The sequence below is a fragment of the Piliocolobus tephrosceles genome, chromosome X (assembly GCF_002776525.5).
Source record: "Piliocolobus tephrosceles isolate RC106 chromosome X, ASM277652v3, whole genome shotgun sequence".
Taxonomy (NCBI): Eukaryota; Metazoa; Chordata; class Mammalia; order Primates; family Cercopithecidae; genus Piliocolobus; species Piliocolobus tephrosceles.
Genome location: NC_045455.1, coordinates 93,404,506 through 93,424,952, shown reverse-complemented (window position 1 = coordinate 93,424,952; position 20,447 = coordinate 93,404,506). Strand labels below are relative to the sequence as shown.

Here is a 20,447-nt window from a genome sequence, read left to right as displayed (position 1 = left end):
CTCTTTTTACTTTCATTGATTCAGGAAAAAACACTCATGATTTAGAAAGCGTCCTTTTTTTGAACTCTGGAAAGTCCTCTTAGGCTTATAACTCTCCAGTCAAATGTGAAAGTCTAGCCAACATAACCATCCATTCTAAAGTAGTTAACTTTAAATAATTTCCTATTGGATAACAGAGATTTAAAATTCTTCCAGGTTTTCAGCCACCCTCTTTACTGTCTACATCATTTTCCTAATATCCACCATAATTCTAAAGCCATTACATTGTTTCTTTTTTTTAGGACTTATTCTGATGATAGCCTCAAGTCATTTTTTTTTTATGATTCTATTTATTTATTTATTTATTTATTTATTTATTTATTTATTTATTTATTTATTATACTTTAAGTTCTAGGGTACATGTGCATAACATGCAGGTTTGTTACATATGTATATCTGTGCCATGTTGGTGTGCTGCACCCATCAACTCGTCAGCACCCATCAATTCATCATTTATATCAGGTATAACTCCCAATGCAATTCCTCCCCCCTCCCCCCTTCCCATGATAGGCCCCGGTGTGTGATGTTCCCCTTCCCGAGTCCAGGTGATCTCATTGTTCAGTTCCCACCTATGAGTGAGAACATGCGGTGTTTGGTTTTCTCTTCTTGTGATAGTTTGCTAAGAATGATGGTTTCCAGCTGCGTCCATGTCCCTACAAAGGCTCAAGTCATTTTAAACAACTAGAACAAAACTGAAAAATGTTTTATTTTTGTCTCTTACGTAAGCAATATATAGCAGTAACTTTACTTACTGCTCTCAAAATTATCTTGTCTATGAAGTTCCTTCAGTACAATTACATGGTCTGTGAAAATTCAGGTGGCACATTAAAAAGAGTGCTTTTAGATGTGCCTTTTCTGTAGTTTGGGTTGTTTAATTTGGACGATAGATCTACAAGGGCAAATTCTATTATTTGGTATTAGTAAACTGTCAGGCTTTTATTTTTACATTATTAATCAAAACATTAGTTGTGAATATGACTACATACTTTTTAAAAACATCTATGACTATGTTTGTAAGCTTAGTTGTGATATTTTGGGATAATTTTTATTCACTGGAGAAACTATTATGTGTCAGCCAAAGAGCCCCAGATTCTACTGTCAGGTGGTGTTATAGTATCAGATAATCAAACAGATAAAAATTACCATGTATTGTACAAATCTAAGTGAGTGAATGTGTATATAATATGTAGTCTTATAATGCTGATAATGAACTCCAAAAAACTGTGTAATACATGTATTTACTTATCTTTACATAGTCAATTAACTTAAAAAGTAAACTGATCATTATTTCTCTGCTTTTCCTAGTTATGCCACAAATATTTATTACCATATGCCCTTTTATTTTTAGACAATTTTATCTGTTTTTAAAAAGGGAATTAATCCTTACATCCAACTTAGAGTATTCCAGAAAGCAATGATTGACATTTCGAAGGCAGAAGAGGACCAAGAATTTAAGGTAGCAAAATGGATGGTGTCTAAGAGTTTCTTAGAAATCAAGATTATTTCTAAGGAGTGTTATCTGTTTGAAGGTTAGATTCCTTTTTGGTCTTTCAAAAATCGTTTAAAAAAAAAAAACCCTACTACTTGAAACTGAGTGAGTAAAGAAGGTAATATTTGCTTCCCTCCAGCTAGAAGTCTGGCTGCCAAACAGCTAAGCCAATTAAATTCAATACTATGTGAATGAAATACCACAATAAAGTTATGAACTAATTGAATAATATAACACCAGAATTACAAATAAAAAGTAAATTATAAAATCTATGGAGGCAGATTTCATACCTGTCTTACTTTTATGTAGCTCAGTGCTAAACATTTAAATATTTGTTGAATAAACAAATCAGAAAAGATTTCACAATGTCTTCTCATCCAGGTCCCTGTCTTTTGGATAAATTATTATATCCCCACTTTACATGTAAAACAAATTGGCAAGAGGAATTAGGTAACAACATGGGCACTGAAGGATTTATTTTCATATCTCATATAGATTTTTCAAAAACAGGTGTTAGACTCTTTGAATTCCATGATAGTAGTAAAAAGAACCTGCGGCCTACTTTCAAAACTTAACAAAACTGAATAATTATGCATGGTACGATTATAGAGGCAGTTTTGATGCTTTTCATTATTTCATGTAGATTACAAGTTCTATTTGATATGTATATAAAAATTTGATCATCAAAAAATGAGAAACAGATAATGTAGTTTAAGTTGTAAAAACATCTTTTCAAATTTTTAAAATTCAAATGGAATAAATAATTAGAAAACAATGAAGAAATTAATTTTTTGGTGAAAAGTTTAGAAGCTACTATTCTCCTACAAAAAATTCATTTTTAGATTAAAAAAAAAAAGACAAGGCAGAGATACTAGGAGTGAACACCTGTTCTCTCCTGCTTCCTCTTTCTTTTCAGTTAATGCACCTTTCACTGAGTATTATGAGAAATTGTGGTGTTTCAAACCCAGAACACTCTGCTAGGGTTTTCTTGGTAGACAGTTGTCTCACCCAGGCTGCTTACTTTATACTACTTGTTCATAGGCTGAGCAGCAAAATAAGAGGTCCGTGGTCTGACCTGCACAGCAGGAGCCATGACCTTATTTCTCCTGACAGCAGTAACAAGGCAAGGCCGTATTAAATACACCTAAGTATTTCTGGACAATATTTTTCTATTTAAGGATAAAACCCATCTGGGAAATCTAACTTTTCCTTCTGTTTTTGTTTCAGTTTGTTTTTTTCAATGTGGCGTAGGGGGGCACTCCTGTCTCTCTTTCTTTGGCTATTTCCACATTCACACAAATAAAAAATTCAGTCGCATTATTTTCATAGCTATTTTATATGTATTCACACACTTATGTATGAAAATAACAGAAAACACAGGAAAAAAGATAGATCTAGAGTTGAGGTTGTAATGTTTCATTGTATGAATATGAAAAAAAAAAAAACACATTGGGTTGTTTTTTTTTTTTTTGCAGGAGGCGGCATAGATCTTGAAGCACCAGGATGGAATTGTGGCTCAGGAAGTAAAATGTTTTAAAAGGATTCCACCTATAGTAGAGATTCCACCATGTGGTTTTCACTATTTACAAACCATTTATGAAGTAAAATCCAGATACAGCATATCCTGTTATAGGTAAGCAGACCTTTTAATACTTAAAATAGTAAACCTGCATTTATACACATTAAGTGTTCTTACAGATCAAATAAATATGCCTCTGGCTAAAATAAAGTTATTTGATAATCATAATTACAAAAACAATACCAGTACTATATAACTTAATTTCATTTTGTAGAGGTCAGTAGTCTTCTAATACATAAAAGTTAGACAACAGACACATTTCCTTCATTTTATAACTTTTTCATAAATATATGTGACAACTTGATATCAATATTAGAATCAACCTAAGACAGAGCTGATTATACTCTAATAAATGCTTTTATTCAGTCACAGCTATAATGGAAACCAAGGCAGAAAATGATGCATTAGCAAAACTAACCTTCCTCATATCACTAATAAAAGTGGTGTCACAGCTAACATCATACTAAAAGCTCTCAGCTTTTCTTCTAAGAACTGAAATGAGACAAGGATGCTCACTCTCACCCCTTCTATTCAACATAGAACTGGAAGTCCTAGTCAGAGAAATTAGGCAAGACAAAGAAAAATAAAGGGCATCCAAATTGGAAAGGAAGAAGTCAAACTGTTCCTATTTGCAGACAACATGATCTTATATACAGAAAAACCTAAAGACTCTACCAAAAAAACTCTTAGAATAAATAAATCCAGTAAAGTTGCAGATATAAAATCAACAAAGAAAAATCAGTAGCATTTTCTATATGCAAGCAAAGAACTAAGAAATCAAGAAGGGAATCCCATTTGCAATAGGTACAAACACACACACACACACACACACACACACACACACACACACACAAAACAACTGGGAATAAATTTAACTGAGGAGGTGAAAACCTTCACAAAAATAACTACAAAACACTGATGAAAGAAACTGAGGAGGATACAGACAAATGGAAAAACATCCCCTGCTCATGGATCAGAGAATTAATATTGTTAAAAGGACCACAGTACCCAAAGCAATCAACAGATCCAATGTAATCCTTATCAAAATAACAACGACACTCTTCACGGAAGTAGAAAAAAAAATCCTAAAACTTCTACAGAACCATAAAAGACCCTAAATAGCCACAACAATCCTCAGCAAAAGGAACAAAGCTGGAGGCATCAAACTACCAGACTTCCAAATGTACTACAAAGCTATAGTAACCAAAAAACAGCATGGTATGGCATAAAAACAGAAACACAGACCAACAGAACAGAGAACCTAGAAATACATGATGTATCTACAGCCAACTGATTTTAGTGAAAAGTACCAAGAACCTAAGCTGGGGAAAGAACAGTCTCTTCAATAAATGGTACTGGGAAAGCTAGATATCCACATGCAGAAGAATGAAACAGGATCTAACCCTCTCACCTTATATAAAAACCAACTCAAAATGTATCAAAGACCTAAATGTAAGACCCGACACTACAAAACCACCATAAGAAAACAGGTGAAATACTTCAGGACACTGGTTTGGGAAACGACTTTATGAGTAAGACCTCAAAAGCACAGGCAACAAAAGCAAAAAATATATTAGTGAGATGATACCAAACGAAAATGCTTCTGTACAGCAAAGGAAACAAACAAGGGTAAAAAGACAACCTATAGAATGGGAGAAAATATCTGCAAAACTATTCATCTGACAGCGGATTCACATCCAGAATGTACAAGTGCAAACATCTCAACAGCAAAAAAATCACAAAATACTTCAATTAAAAATAGGCAAAGAGCCGGAATAGACACTTCAAAAAAGAACACATACAAAATGACCAATAAACACATGGGAAAAAAAAAAATTATGCTCAACATCACTGATCATCAGGGAAATGCAAATCAAAACTATAATGAGGTATCGTCTCATCCCAGTTAGGATGGCTATTATCAAAAAGACAAAAAATAAACTCTCGCAAGGATGCAGAAACAAGGAATTCTTTTTTGAGACAGGGTCTTGCTCTGTTTCCCAGGCTAGAGTGCAGGGGCATGGTCATAGCTCACTGAATCCTCCACTTCCTGGGCTCAAGTAATCCTCTTGCTCAACCTCCCAACTGGCTGGGACTATGGATATACACCACCAGGCCTGGCTAATTTTTTGATTTTTAATAGGGATGAGGTCTTGCTATGTTGTCCAGGTTGGTTTCAAATTCCTGAACTCAAGCAATCCTCTCACCTCAGCCTCCGAAAGTGCTGGGATTACACTCGTGAGCCACTGCACCGGTCAGGAAAGGAACTCGAATACACTGCTGGTGGGAATGTAAACTAGAACATATACTACTATGGACAACAGTTTGGAGTTCCTCACAAACCTAAAAATAGAATTACCATATGATCCAGCAACCCCACCACAGGGCATTCACCCAAAGGAAAAAACAATCCATATATCAAAGAGGCGTCTGCATCTCCCCAGCATGCTTACTGCAGCACTATTCACAACAGCCAAGACATGGAATCACCCTAAGGGTCCAACGGCAGATGAAGAACCGATAATGAAAATGTGGTATATGCATACAGTGGAATACTATTCAGCCATTTAAAAAATGAAATCCTGTCATTAACAGCAACATGGATGGAACTGGAGGACATTATGCTAAGTGAAATCAAGCCAAGAATCAAAAGGTAAACACCCAATATTCTCACTGATATGTGGAAGCTAAAAAAAAGTTTATCTCAGCTGGGCGCAGTGGCTCATGCCTATAATCTCAGCACTTTGGGAGGCCGAGGCGGACGGATCACCTGAGGTAAGGAGTTCAAGACCAGCCTGACCAACATGGTGAAACTCCATCTCTACTAAAAAATACAAAAATTGATGGGTGTTGTGGTGGGCGCCTGTAATCCCAGCTACTCTGAAGGCTGACGCAGGAGAATCACTTAAACCCGGGAGACAGGTTGCAGTGAGCCGAGACCACACCACTGCACTCCAGCAAGAGCGAAACTCCATTTAAACAAAAAAAAGTTGATCTCTTAGAAGTAGGAAGTAGGACAGAATATACTAGGGGTTAGGAAGAGTGGGAGGAAGAGTGGGATAGGAAGAGATTTGTTAAAGGTACAAAATCACAGTGAGACTGGAGGGCAAAGTTCTAGTGTTCTGTATACCACTGTAGGATGACTACAGTTAGCAGTAATACATAGGTTCAAAGATCTAGAAGGAGGAAACTGAATGTTCTCAACACAAAGAAATGATAAATGTTTGAGATGCATATACTAATCACCCTGATATGATCACTACACAGTACATGTATTGCAACATCACTATGTACCCCGTAACTATGTACAATTATGGGTCAATTAAAAAAATAAAAATCAATAAATAAAACATTTTAAGTGGTAATTGAAGAAAAAAAGAGGACAAATTCAGTGGTGCTATTTTCCTTCAGCAAAGTACATGGCTTGTTTATGTTTGCTGGAATATTTAAATAGTGAATGCAAGATGGTCTCTGGTTGTATTTTTTCTAAAGGGAGACAAATGGTTATTCCCTAAGATGCCTAAAACTGGCTTCCTTGCCAATTTCCAAAGTATGGTCTTCAAATACATTCGTTTTGGAAGGGATGAAAAGACTTTTTTTTTTTTTTTTTGCAACCTCAAGCGTTGTGAAATAATAAGAGCATCATACACAACAAATTATTTAGTTTAAAAATGATCTAAAGGGGAAATACAGCAGCTAAGAGATTATGTAACGTGGGGGAGGGGGAGGTAAGGGAAAGCTTCTCCAAATGAGTTGCTTAAGCTAAGATCTTAAGTGTATGAATTCGCTCAGAGAAGTGAGGTCAAAAGCATTACACACATCCTATGTGTAGGTTCTGAGATGGGTGTGTGTTGTAATGTTCTAGGACCAGACGGCAGGTCCTGCCAGTCTCCTCTACTGTGATGAGAAGGCAGGAGAAGCTGAGTGCCAAGGCTAGTAGTTTTGGCAGAGCAGGCTGAGGTGGTTCCTATCTAATGATTTCTATTTTCTCTGTAGCTAGGTGGTTGGGTGATTTGCTAGAGCGTACGGGGGAAGGTGTTAAGGATAGCTAGAGGCTCGCAGAAACTCAGCACGATGCATCCAGATTGCTAGTATAAAAAAATACAATTGATTTTTATCCAGTGCTCTATCCTGTGACCCTGATACACTTACTATTAGCTCTAAGAGCTTTAATATTGATTCTCTGGCATGTTCTACATAGGTCATCATCCTGTGCATAAACTAAGACAGCTTTATTTCTCCCTTTTAAATGTGTAGGTCTCATTTCTTTTTCTTCCCTTTTCGCATTGGCTAGACCTTCCAGCACAATGTTGAACACAAGCAGTGAAAATGGATAGCCTTGCCTAGTTACTGATCTTAGGGGCAAAGCATTCAATCTTTCATCATTAAGAATATTGGCAACTGGCTTTATGTACTTACTGCCTTTTACTGCCTAGTCTTAGAAGTCTCACAGTGTCTCTACTGCACATGTTCTATGAGTTGAAGCAGCCACAAAGTTACAAGGGGAGGGACAAAGGCTCCACTTTTGAATAGGGAATGATAAGGTTCTGGATAAGCATGTGAGACCAGAAATAGATTTTCAATTTTGAAAATACAAATGCTACAGCATCTTAGTGATATATCTCCTCATATGGCATATTCTCCCTTTTCTTGCTTTACCTAGGGAAATTCTATCCATGCTTCTCATATCCTCTGTGAAATATCTGATTATTCCAGCCCTCGTTGATCTCTCTGCTGAAATGTTATCAGACTTTAGTCTATTACTGAAACTCTTACACTATTATCATGAATTCTGTTAATGTAATAATAGTATGTTTTATTCACCATTATATCCCCAAGGTCTAACACAGTACCTGTTACATAGGGTAAATCAAATAAAAATTTAAAGAAATGTATGGATTCTAACTCATCATTTCATTATGTGAGAGTCTGTACTGACTGATGTATTTATGAATCTATCTAACATCTGTGCCAGGCACTGTGCTAGGTTGGGAATACAATGTCAAGTAAGACAGACCCCGATGCGGTTAACAGAAGAACGGCAGATGGGGTAGGCACAGGTGTCTATGTGTACTTGGGGGTGGGGTGGGGGCAGAGCATCTGCAGTGCATATAGAGTTCTTTACCTGAGATGCCTCTGGTACTTCTCAGAGATGTTCAAGAAACAAGGAATATTATGGGTCTTGTGGTGAGGTGAGAGGTCTGATCTGGAGATACAGGTATGAAAATCAGTGTTCAGGGAACAGATCAATCACTGATGTGGATAAGATCATCAAGGAAGAAGAGTCAAAGATATATGAAAAAGTATATTCACTACAGCATTATTTATAAAAGTAAAAAAATTATACACAAATGTTCTACCACTAGGGAATCAATTAAATAAATTATGGCATATTAATAAAATAGTGTTGTGTAGTCGCAAAAACAGTATTTTAGAAAAAATATTTATTGACAAGGAAAATAACTCATGATCTATTATACAGAAAAAGTTAGGGTATAAAAACAGCATATAAAGCATGGTCTCAAATTTGTAAAAAGAAATGTGCTAATGTTGGTTATTTCTGAATGGTGGTGACAATCTGGCTGACTTTATTTTCTGCTCTATACTTTGTAACGTCTTAGTTTCTACCATGAACATAGGTTTTATTACAAAAAAGTGTTATTTCTTAATCTAAAATATGTAGCTGCTAATGTTTACCTGATGAGTGTGGTTAAGATCTGAACACAGATTTTGTGGATAGAAGGTTTTAATCTTTTAAAATTGTAGACTTTTAATTGAGAATTATTAATTTTAACCTATAGCAGCTACAGGTCTTCTCACATTCTCTAATTTAATCATCCCAACAACACTACATGGTAGACACTATTATTTTATAGATCTGGAAACAGGTCAGGTCAGGTCGCTTACCCAAGGTTACAACGGGGCTAGTGAAGCTGTGGAAAGAGGACCAGGTCCTGTTTGACTCCAATATGCCACCCTTTACCACAGCTGACACCCGGCATCCCAATACACCTTCCATAGGTTATAAATATTTCTCAAACTTGTTTGATCAAAACAATCACTCAGAGGGTGCTTGCTAAGCATACAGGAATCTAAGAGAGAGGTAAGTAGATAGAAAGTGGGAGGGTTATACAAGGATTCTATCACCATATCTCAGACCTTCTGAATAAGAATTTCCCAGGGTGGGAAGCTTGAGATTTTTTTTTTTTTTTTTCTTGAGACAGAGTCTCGCTCTGTGGCCCAGGCTGGAGTGCAGTGGCACGATCCTGGCTCACTGCAAGCTACGCCTCCTCGGTTACACCATTCTCCTGCCTCAGCCTCCTGAGTAGCTGCGACTACAGGCGCCCATCACCACATGCGGCTAATTTTTTTTTTTTGGTATTTTCAGTAGAGACGGGGTTTCACCATCAGAATGGTCTCGATCTCCTGACCTCGTGATCCACCCACCTCCACCTCCCAAAGTGCTGGGATTACAGGCGTGGGCCACTGCGCCCTGCCGACAAGCTTGAGAGTTTTTAAACAAGGGCCCTAAGTGAATTTCCTGTCAGGCAAGTCCGTGAAATTCCGTTATCACATTAGATAACTGATACTCAGTTTTAGGGAGCAGTAATCAATCTCAGAGAGATTAAGAGATGAGCCCCAAATCAGATTAAGCTACAGTCCATGGTGGCAAAGACAAAAACTACATAGTTCAACTGCAATTAATTTTCAAATTTAAGATTCATTTGTGGAATTTCAAAGTCCAAGATAGATTTGCAAAGATATGGGGTCACATGAGCAACTCTGGCACGTGCACCATAATACATTCTATAGTCACCCTAATTATAACCCTTTCAGAGTAATCAACTGGTTAATCTGAATTTGGCTGGCTGAGTTGGCTGTTCATTTGTCTGTTTATTCTTTACGTATTTATTCGCAAAAAAATCTCAAGTTGTAAGTTAAATAAGGGCATACCATATACTGGAATAAGGAACAGCCAAAACCAGCACAGGGCAACATTTCTGTGGCCTCTTCCTCAAGGCCTTACTTCTCTCTTCCCAGCCCAGCAACTGCGCAACTGAACATGGTGGAGAAATACAACCACAACTATGCCGAACAAACTTACTTCAACTTTATAATAATAACCTCAAGTGGGACTTTAATAGTGGCATCTGTTCTGTGACCCATTTTTGCTTACCCTTGACTAGTTATGAAGACGTTAACAGAGGTTTAAGCTGTGACCTCAGGCTCGTGGACGTGTGAAAAAAACCTTCAGGGAATTTAAGCTAAAATCATGGTCTAACAGGTGGTAGAACAGATATTTTTAAAGGGTAGGGGTAGCACCGTTTTAGTTTTCCCTTAAATATTATTACTGACAATGACTGTAAGGTCTAGCTGCACACACAAGAGCTACAAATATCTGCTTGCTTCAACTTAGTAAAGACTTAAGGCAAAATCCACTCTATCATCTCATTCCAGACACTTTTGGTATTCCAAAGCTACAAAAATTTATTAATTTTCAGTTTTCAGTTTCAACTTAGGCTGAATTACACTTAAAAATACTTACTGCCAGGTATGGTGGCTCACACGAATAATCCAGTGCTTTGGGAGGCCAAGACGGGAGGATCACTTGAAGTCAGGAGTTTAAGACCAGCCTGGGCAACCAAGCAAAACCTCTGTCTCTACAAAAATTAAAAAATTAGCTGAGCACAGTGGCATGTGCCTGTAGTCCCAGCTACTTTGGAGACTGAGATGGGGGGACTGCTTGAACCCAGGAGGTTGAGGCTGCAGGGAGCTATGATCGCACTACTGCACCCCAGCCTGGACCATGGAGCAAGACCCTATCTCTTAAACAAAACAAAGCAAAACAAACAACAACATTTTGAGGTAGGTACTATTAGCATTCCCATTTTACTGATGAGGAAACCGAGGCTAAGAGCTTATATAACTTTGCCCACAGACACAATACTACTAAGTGGTGGAGCCAGTACTCAAACTCACTTTCTGTCCTATTCTAGGACCTGTACTCTCAACTATACAATAATGCCCATTCTTCTTTTGTTCTTCACTTATGTGTGTGGACTCCAACTATCCTTTGATCTCATTGGGCCCTACAATCTATTTGAATCTACAACCTTTTCACTATTTCTCACCTGCTCACGTCCTAACATGCCACCTGGCTCAGCTTCCACGGTCAACCATCAGACCTGTTCCCTTGTGTACACACTGACTCCCTTTTGCTTCTCTTTCACTTTGTCATATGCTCTTGGCTAATCCCAATGCTGGCTAGATCCAACTCTCTGCCTATTCCATACCAGCACTTTTACAGTTGAACACAGTGGAGGAAAAGAACCACAATCATGCTAAACAGACTTATTTTTTTAAATACATTTTAAAAAATAGATGGAATGCTTCACGAATTTACGTGTCATCCTTGCACAGAGGCCATGCTAATCATCTCTGTATTTTTCCAATTTTGGTATACGTGCTGCCAAAGCAAGCATATAAATAGACTTAACTTCAAAATTAATAACCTCAAGTGGGGACTTTAATAAGGCAACTGCCGATCATACAGTTTTTCTCAATTCATCAACTCTCTCACTGTTTTATAAGGCTATTTCTGCAAACCTCAATACCGTTCCCTCTCTTCACTCTCAGCTGATGACCTGGCTTCCTAATTCACTGAGAAAAAAAGGAAGAAAGGTGATAAACAACTTGACCAGCTCCCATCAGCTGTCATGTGGTATGTATGCCTTTTCTCCCACTATCATGAAGGAACTCTGTGCTCCTACCTAATCCAAGCTTCCACTGTGCTCTCACACTCTTTTCCCTCTGGTCTTCACAAGGACTTTGTTTTAGAAATTCTTCCTTCTTCCTGCACTGCCAAGTTTTCCTGTCTCATCTACCAACACACATTAAAAGATCCTCTTAATCGCATTTCCGCCTCCGTCTACTGCTTCATCTCTCTCTTTCTCTTTATGGCAAGCCACTCTGGGGTTTATTTTTTGTTTTTCCCATTTTTTTCCTAAACTCACTCTAGTCAGGTTTTCGTGTTTATAACAACACACCAAAACTGTTCTTATAAAGGTCACCAGTAACCCACATATTGCCAAATCCAATGGTCAATTCTTAGTCCTCATCTGACTTGACTTCTCAACAGCATCTTTTATAGCTGATTACTCTGTCCTTGAAATGCTTTCTTTTTTTTTTCTTTTTTTGAGACTGAGTCTTGCTCTGTCGCCCAGGCTAGAGTGCGGTGGCGCGATCTCTGCTCCCTGCAAGCTCCGCCTCCTGGGTTCACGCCATTCTCCTGCCTCAGCCTCCCGAGTAGCCGGGAATACAGGCACCCGCCACCATGCCTGGCTATTTTTTTGTATTTTTAGTAGAGATGGGGTTTCACTGTGTTAGCCAGGATGGTCTCGAACTCCTGACCTTGTGATCCGCCCACCTCGGCCTCCCAAAGTGCTGGGATTACAGGCGTGAGCCACCGTGCCCGGCCGAAATGCTTCCTTTACTTAAATTTCACAACACTCTGCTTTCCTGGTTTTCTTCCTACCTTTTAGCTGGTCCTTCTCTGGTTTTCCTCATTCCTCCACCTCCAAGCAACGGTGTAACTCACCACTCCGTTCTTTGACTTATCTTTTCTACCTGAACTCATTTTTGAGATCTCATCCAGTATTTTAGCTTTAAATTGTACGTATATATTGAAGATTCTTAAATTTACATCTCTAATATCTAGGGAGTTTTCAGGATAGTGAAGACATGAGACTATTTGGAAGTTTTAAAGAATGAGACAGTGGAGAAAAAAAGTGATGGAACTAGAGGAGGGGGCGGAGGAATCAGCCTGAGCAGCGCAAGAGCACTACTTCCAGTTTAAATGGCCAGAAAGCATGTAGGCAAGTTCTCGGGCAGGAAGGGGTGATCTGAGGAACTCCCTAGCTTATGGCCTTAATATGCTCAGTTAAAAATAGGTGAAATAATATTATAAATGTGAAAAAAGGATGTGATAAAAAGTCTGAAAAAAGAAGCAAGAGTTGAGAAGAGCTGACGAAGGAAATAGGAGAAAGCTAATTCATGTGTAAAATGATTTGAAAACTCTAGGTGAAGGTGAAGACTATGAAATTAGTGGTTCCGGTCTACACAATCACATGATTTTCTCCCAAAGCTGATAGCAGGCTAAGTCCGACAAGAACAACAAAGGGGAAAGATATTTGCAAGTAGTTATTAAACAGTGACAAAATGACAAACCTGTAGTTACAGGGGAGGAAAAATACCCTGGAATAGTGGAGAGCTTGGGAATAATGGGATAGTTGAGACTAGAAGCTTTTATTAAATCTGAGAATAGGTGCATTGGATATTAGACAATAGGCAGGGTGGGAACAACAGCAAGTTGTTGCCAGAGAATGCGATTCTGCAATTTGAGATTTTAAAACTGGAGCAATTCCAGGTAATGGACATGGGAAGTGAGTAAGAGTGAAGGCCACTGGAAATGAGAACTAAAGAACTATAAGGCTAAAGAAATTCAGCAGAAAAGAATGTAAGAAGGGAAACGGCATTCTGGCTAGATAAGCTAGGTCTCAAAGCAGCACATTTGATGGTTTTTAGAGTGCACAATGGAGGACTGAGGATGACACCGATTTCCCTCAAGCCTACCACGGAACCAGGAAGAATGAGTGTCTACTTGAAAGGAGCATGGGGAGATGGTTTACATCAGCTTCATTAACTACTGTTAATAAAGTATATTATTCACAAAAAATCCAAAAAGATAAATACCAGGTAAAAATCAGTTTAGGATCTAATAAATCTTAGACTGTTTTGTATCTTTCTGTTTCTTTTTTTTTTTTTGAGACGGAGTCTTGCTCTGTCGCCCGGGCTGGAGTGCAGTGGCCGGATCTCAGCTCACTGCAAGCTCCGCCTCCCGGATTTTTGCCATTCTCCTGCCTCAGCCTCCGGAGTAGCTGGGACTACAGGCGCCCGCCACCTCGCCCGGCTAGTTTTTTGTATTTTTTAGTAGAGACGGGGTTTCACAGTGTTAGCCAGGATGGTCTCGATCTCCTGGCCTCGTGATTCGTCCGTCTCGGCCTCCCAAAGTGCTGGGATTACAGGCTTGAGCCACCGCGCCCGGCCGTATCTTTCTGTTTCTTCATGGAGATCATGGGTCAGTGGGTTGGCCCTGTTTTTCCTTATTTTGCTGTTCATCATGATCTGTCGGAACGCAACCAAGATTATTATTCTTCTTATCCATGATGAAAAATGAAGATGAAGTACAGCATATGCATAAAGGATGTAATATTTGGCCTGCAAAATTACTGAATTCTTGATTTAGCTAAATGCCTTCTGATAGTTTAATTGCATTCCAATGAATAATAAAAGTGGAAACATTATAATCTTGAATCATGGTTGACTTTAGTTCTTTGAATATATTTACAATGGCTATTCTGAAGTCTTTTTCTGGTATATCTGATATCTGGTTGCAATCACAAGCAGTTTCTCTTACCTGCTTTTGTCCAGTAGGGTCATATATTCCTGTTTCTTTGCATATTTCATAACATTTTGTTATAAAAACTCACATTTCAGATAATACACTGTAGCAACTCTGAGTACTACTAACAATTCCCTGCTCCCCGGGGCTGTTATTGCTATTTGCTTACTTGCTCTTTGTTTAGTGCCAAGCTGGATTGTTTTAATGAAGACGATCGCCCCCAGTGTTAAGCCTCTGACATTGCTCCTCAGTTTGGGGTATGCCTTCAGTCACCCTGGGATGACAGTAATTTGGGTAGCACTCTAGTTTCCTTTTTCTTGACCATACCAAGATGTTAAGCTCCACTAATTTGGGGTCCTTTGAAGGAATAATTTCCATGGTCAGTGTTTAATATCTGTAATGGCCCCAGGAGGGCTCCTTACAGCTGTCTCTTCCCCTAGTTCTCTTCCGCAAAGCAGCCAGCCTACAGTTTAGCCTGTTATCTTAATTGAATTTGTCAGTGTCCTCCAAATTACCTTTCACCACAACCTCCGCTTATTTTTGAGCGTGGCTCTTAGGCTTGAACTTCTGCGTTTTCTGTTGATGATGAAGTCAGTTTCTCTGGAAGAGATAAGGAGCTATTTGTTTTACCTGTTGCCCACACCCTCCACTTCTCACCCCACAAAATCTGTGGGCTGGGCTCTGGGGCTGGGAGTGGGACCAATGGTGTAACTTCAGGTCTTCTGGACTTGCCTCTCTCAGTGTGGAACCTGTCTTACAAGTTGAGACAAGAGCAATCAGGGTCCCAGTATTCTTAGTAGCACAGAGCCCAAGGTGGAGCTTCCATTTCACAGGTGAGGGCTGGGTGGGAGAAGGGAGCGCCCACTTCTCAGCTGCACTCCCCAGAACTAGCCTCAGCAACAAGTAGCTGGGGGCAGGATGAGAAATGCTGATATCCTGTTTCTCTGGGAAGAAAGCCCTCTGAGTGGGTACTGAGGAGAGAGGAAACCCTCTGTTCTTGGCTGCACCAGTTTGGAATAAGTTTCCGTTCAACAAACTGGGACAGGGTAGAGAGGGAGTTCTTAGTTCAAGCATCCTAGACTCTTACTTTTCTTACAGATCTTCTTAAACAGATGTTTTTTAACGTGCTGTATGACTCTAAGACCACTTCCAGAGACTCTGAAGGAAGGTCTTAAAATTTTGTACCATTTTCAGTGGGAAGTGGGCCAGTGGAGTTACTCATGCTGCCATGTTGAAAGTTGATTGTTTAAGTTTGTTCACTTTTACTCAGTAAAATTCCATTGTGTGAATATACTGTAGCACAGTTTATTTATCCAGTCTGTTATTAATGGACAGTTGAGTTGTTTCCAGCTTTTCTTGCTAATATAACACTGCTACTATAAGCATTCTTATACATATATCCCACTGCACAGGGGCAAATATTCCTGTTGCATATAGAGTATATATAGGAATGGGATTTGTGTATCAAAAGTTATGCTAACGTTTAACTTTATAAAACAGTTCTAAATTGTTTTCCAAAGTAGTAGTTTCTTTCTTTCTTTCTTTTTTTTTTTTGAGACAGAGTCTTGCTCTATTGCCCAGGCTGAAGTGCAGTGGTGCGATCTTGGCTCATGGCAACCTTCTGGGTTCAAGCGATTCTCCTGCTTCAGCCTCCTGAGTAGCTGGGACTACAGATGCACGCCACCATACCTGGCTAATTTTTAGTAGAGACAGGGTTTCTCCATGTTGGCCAAACTGGTCTTGAACCCCTGACCTCAGGTGATCCACCTGCCTTGGTCTCCCAAAGTGCTGGGATTACAGGGGTGAGCCACCGTGCCCAGACCAAAGTAGTAGTTTCAATTGGCATGTCCAGCTAATGGGGTATAAAAATCTTTACTGATCTACATTCTCTTCTACCGCTGTCATTAACAAATTTAATTGTTGCTAATCTAATATGTACAAAATTATATCTTATTGTAGTCACTAATAAGGGTAAACGTATTTATGTTCATTTTTCGTACACATTTCCTCTTCTGTGAATGCCTATTTATTACTTCTGTCCCTTTTTTAAAAAAAATTGTCTTTCTCTTATTGATTTGTAGTTTTCTACATATACTAAGTATTGTCTTAAATTTTGGAAGTTTTTGGTTTACCTTTTCAATTTCTCTAAGACAAATCAATAGAAGTTCTAATTTTAATATGGTTGAATTTTATCAATCTTTTATGACAGTGCTTTTTGTGGCTTATTTAAGGAAGATTTCTCTAACCTAAGGAGACAGATTTTAAAATTATCTTTGAAAAATGTTTGCTTGTTTTCCACATGCATATCTAACTGTACTAGTACCATTCACTGAATAGTCCCTCTTTTTCCACTGATTTATAATGCCACCTCTCTCATCTATGAAAGTTCCATTGCGCTTCTGGGCCCTTTATTCTGTTCCAATGGTCAGTTTGTCTCTCCCTATGCCAATGCCATTTGATTACTGAGGTTTTATGATAAAGCTCATTATTTGAGAGAGTAACTTCCCCATTTTTTTCCTTCTTTCAGAATGTGTTTGCTAGTTCAGGCCCCGTGTTTTTCCATATAATTTTTCAAATCAGCTTGTCAAAAAACATGAACATACACACACATGTGTGCATACATGTGTGAGCACACATCTACCTACCCCATTGGGATTATTGCAATTACACTGAATTTATAGATTAGGGGTTACGAACTAGGCCAACAGGCCCAATTATGCTTGTAGAAATATCTAAGTAGCAGAATGTTCCGTAAAAATTTTCAATTTGAGTGCCTGTAACAACATCTAGACTCTAGTTAGCTATACAGCTTATCCCACCGACTATATTACATTGATTCAATTCAAAACTATTCTTTCTCTGACTGGTCCTAAAAGTTTTTACATTTTCCACTTGGTTATCTAAATCATTCTTGCCTAGGGTTTTCTTCTAGGTACCAAATACTCTTCTGAAGATGCCAGCTTCACTTTCATTGGTTGAAAACATTTTAAAACTTCTTTTCAGATTCCTTACTTGACCCATGTGTTATTTTAAAACGTGTCATTTAATCTCCAAATATTTTGGGATGTTTCAGCTATCTTTCTGTTACTGATTTCTAGTTTAAGTCTACTGTGGTCTAAGACCATACTTTGTATGATTCCTATTCTTGTAAATTGTTTAAGTGTGTTTTATGACCCCAAATCTGGTCTATCTTGGTGAACGGTTCCAGGTTAGCTTCAGAATGTATATTCTGCTACCATTAGATGAAATATCCCATAAGTGTAAATTACAGCCAGTTAATTGATGGTGCTGTTCTATTCAGGTATATCCTTATTGGTTTTCCCTCTGCTGAATCTGTCAATCAAGGACAGAAGGCTCTTGAAATCTCCAAGTATGATAGCATCCAAGAGCACACCTGTTTCTCCTTGCAGTTCCATCAGTTTCTGCCTCATGTGCTCTGATGCCCTGTTATTAGGTATACATACATTATAGACAGTTATGTCTTCCTGGAGTACTCACCCATTTAAAAAAATCATTATGCAATGCCCCTTTCTACTCCTGATAATTTCCCTCACTCTTAAATCTGGTTTATCTGAAACCAGTATAGCTACTCCAGCCTTCTTTTGATTAGTGTTAGCAATTATTCTATCTGTATCTTTACATTTAAAGTGGGTTTCTTATAAACAACATGCATAAAATACGTATCTACACTTACTGTTGATATATCTGGATTGATATCTACCATATCTAACTACTGCACTTGAGTTTTGTTTCATTTTTTTGTCTTCCACTCTTTTTTTGCCTTCTCTGGTTTTAGTTGAGCATTTTACATAACTTCATTTTCTCTCCTCTCTTAGAATGTCAATTCTATTTATTAAAAATCTTTTTTTTAGTGGTGGTCCTGAAGTTTGTAATATATATTTGCAACTAATTTAAGTGCACTTTCAAATAGCACTATACCACTTCATGGGTGGTACAAATATCTTAAAACAAAAGTATTCCCAATTCCTCCCTCCTGTTCCTTATACCATTGCTGTCATACATTTCACTTATCCATACAATTTGATCATCCAATATTGTGTTATTATTTTGATTAAACTGTTATCTATTATATCAATATTTTAAATGTGATTTAGTTTTATATTCATGTATTCCTTTTCTAACTTAACTGTCTTCCTTTCTTCATGCCAAGTTCCTGATATATCATTAAGTAAAATGATATCATTTTGAAGAACATCTTTCTTCAAACAAAGAAGAAATGTTTCTTTGAACATTTCTTGTAAATTAGATCTACTGGTGACAAATTCTCTCAAATTTGGTTTGTCTGAGAATGTATTTCTTTTCCACTTTTGAAGGATAATTTTCACTGGATCCAGAATTCTACATTGGTAAATTTTTCTTTCAAAATTTTAAATATTTATCCACCCTCTTCTTGCTTAAAAAGAAATATGATATAATTCTTACCATTGTTTTTCTACAGATAAGGTGTTTTTCTTCTTTGGCTTCTGTCAAGATTTTTTTCTCTTTCTTTTGTTCTTTAAAATTTTTCTAGCTGGGTGCGGTGGCTCATGCCTGTAATCCCAGCACTTTGGAAGGCCGAGGAGATTGAGACCATCCTGGCTACCACGGTGAAACCCTGTCTCTACTAAAAATAAAAAAAATTAGCCAGCTGTGGTAGCGGATGCCTGTAGTCCCAGCTACTGGGAAGGCTGAGGCAGGACAATGGCGTGAACCCGGGAGGCGGAGCTTGCAGTGAGCCGAGATTGCTCCACTGCACTCCAGCCTGGGTGACAGAGTGAGACTCTGTCTCAAAAAAAAAAAAAGAAAAAAAGAAAAAAAAATTTCTGCAGTTTGAATATGATATAACTAGACATTTCTTGGTATTTATTCTGCTTGGTGTTTTTGTAAACTTCTTGAATCTATGGCTTGACATTTGTTAATAATTTTGGAAAATTTTCAGTCATTATTATTTCAAATATTTCTTTTCTTCTTTTTTTTCTGGCATTCCTGTTACTTATATGTTATACCGTTTGTAATTGACTCACGGTTTTTGAATATTCTGTTTTTCTCAGTCTTTTTGGTCCTCTTTGCTTTTCAAGTTGGGAAGTTTCTACTGACATATTTTCAAGCTCACTGATTCTTTTCTCCGCCAGATCCATTACACTGATGGGCCCAACAAATGCATTTTTTTTTTTTTTGAGTCAGGGTATTGCTCTGTCACCCAGGCTGGAGTCCAGTGGTGCAATCATAGTTTGCTGTAGCCTCAAACTTCTGGGCTCAAGTGATCCTCAGCCTCCGAAGCAGCCAGGACTACAGGTGTGTGCCAACACACCTGGCTAATTTCAAAGGCATTCTTCATTTCTGTAACACTATTTTTGATTTTGAGCATTTCCTTTTAGTTTGTTCTAAGAATTTCTCTGCCTCTGTTTACATTACATTAAGTGCTGTGCACTTTTTCCATTGGAGCCCTTAGCATATTAATGTTATTTTAAATTCCTGGTCTGATAATTCCAAATATCTGCTATATATAAATCTGATACTGATGTTTGCTTTGTCTTTCCAGATTGTGCTTTTTCTTTTTAACATGCCTTTTGGTTCTAAGTCAGGCATGATGTATTTGGTAAAAGTTACTGAGGTAGACTGGCCTTTTATGTTTACCTGGGTAGGAATTGGTTGTGTTTACTGTTTGTTGTCGTTGTAGGTGACAGAGGCTAAAATTTCCTCTGGTGCCTTTTTTTGTTCTCTCTCCTGTTGTCTTTTCTCTCCTTAAAATCTAAGAGGTAAGTTCTTTCAGTCCTGCCTTATTATTGTACGGAGGCCTGCTCTGTCGATGTGGTGGTGAGGTGAAAAGGAAGGCAGGTCTCCTTAAATAAAATCTAAGAGGTAAGTTCTTTCAGTCC

At 38.1% G+C, this 20,447-nt stretch overlaps 1 protein-coding gene and 1 non-coding gene across 4 annotated transcripts in view; both read right to left on the bottom strand.

Moving 5' to 3' along the window:
- Positions 1 to 20,447, bottom strand: part of MICU2 (mitochondrial calcium uptake 2) — a 111,838-nt gene that overhangs the window by 53,838 nt on the left and 37,553 nt on the right. The window lies entirely within an intron of this gene.
- On the bottom strand, positions 11,484 to 11,586 carry LOC111525325. Its single transcript, XR_002726068.1, has one exon. It is a non-coding gene; the product is annotated as a U6 spliceosomal RNA (small nuclear RNA).